The sequence below is a fragment of the Saccopteryx leptura genome, chromosome 4, assembly GCF_036850995.1.
Source record: "Saccopteryx leptura isolate mSacLep1 chromosome 4, mSacLep1_pri_phased_curated, whole genome shotgun sequence".
Classification (NCBI taxonomy): domain Eukaryota; kingdom Metazoa; phylum Chordata; class Mammalia; order Chiroptera; family Emballonuridae; genus Saccopteryx; species Saccopteryx leptura.
Window position 1 is genome coordinate 118,515,580 of NC_089506.1, and position 1,329 is coordinate 118,516,908.

The window sequence follows — 1,329 nt, forward strand, 5'->3', positions numbered from 1 at the left end:
TCCAAATTACCCTTTCGGGGTTATGCCTGTTCCTAATCTCTTCTTAAGGCCCCACGTTGGGTGCCAAATGTTGTGAGTTGGAGGCGCAGAGAGACAGATCAGCAGACAAAATCATCATGGAGCAAAGGACCACTGCTCGCTCAGGCAAATGGCCCCGAGTTCGCGCTGTGTCCTATTTTTATTCACAAAATTTCAAAAAGCTTGTTTATAGAGAAATTGGCATAGCATCAAGCATAACTTTTACTTAAAGGTACATGGAATACATCTGCATGATAGCTTAATAGCAATACAATATCAAAAGGCATTAATTGTTATTGCTTCTGTGGTTCCCACAACATCCTCTCTTTATCTCAAGGGATAACCTTGAAAGGAACAGAAATCTTATGAGAATGTTTTACTGAGAAAAAAGCCCAGCAACTGCCTTCAGTCACATAGACCTGTTTCAGTGACCCGCCTTCGAGTCACAAAACAATTCTCTTGGCAAAACATTCTTTTCTTGTTGGCTGTGTTTTCATCCAAGGCCATGCAATGGATTATTCCACTACAAATACATGAGAATGTTTTATATTTTTTTTTTTTTTTGCATTTTTCTGAAGCTGGAAACGGGGAGGCAGTCAGACAGACTCCCGCATGCGCCTGACCGGGATCCACCCGGCATGCCCATCCGGGGCGTCGCTCTGCCACAACCAGAGCCATTCTAGCGCCTGAGGCAGAGGCCACAGAGCCATCCCCAGCGCCTGGGCCATCTTTTGCTCCAATGGAGCCTTGGCTGCGGGAAGGGAGGAGAGAGACAGAGAGGAAGGAGAGGGGGAGGGGTGGAGAAGCAGATGGGCGCCTCTCCTGTGTGCACTGGCCAGGAATCAAACCTGGGACTTCCGCATGCCAGGCCGATGCTCTACCACTGAGCCAACTGGCCAGGGCCTTGTTTTATATTTTTAACATTATTTTTTATTAAAGATTTGTCTGCTAGCCAAATGCAACCATCAAAAGAGCCACATCTGGCTCACAAGCCATAGTTTCCCGATCCCTGGTTTAGCCGATCCATCATGTTATTCATCGAGGGAACAGCAGCATGCAAAGGGAGGACAACTTTATTAAGTTCTCTGTAATCTACTGTCATTCCCCAGGTTCCGTCTGGTTTGCGCACAGGCCATACGGGAGAGTTGTAAGGACTGTGCACTGGCTGGATGATCCCCACCTTTTGTAGTTCGAGTATTGTCCCTGTGACTTCTTCATAACCACCTGGCAGGCAGAACAGCTTGGTGTTAGTCACACACTGAGGGATGGGTAATTGCAAAGGGGAATGTAATGCATATTCCCACAACACTG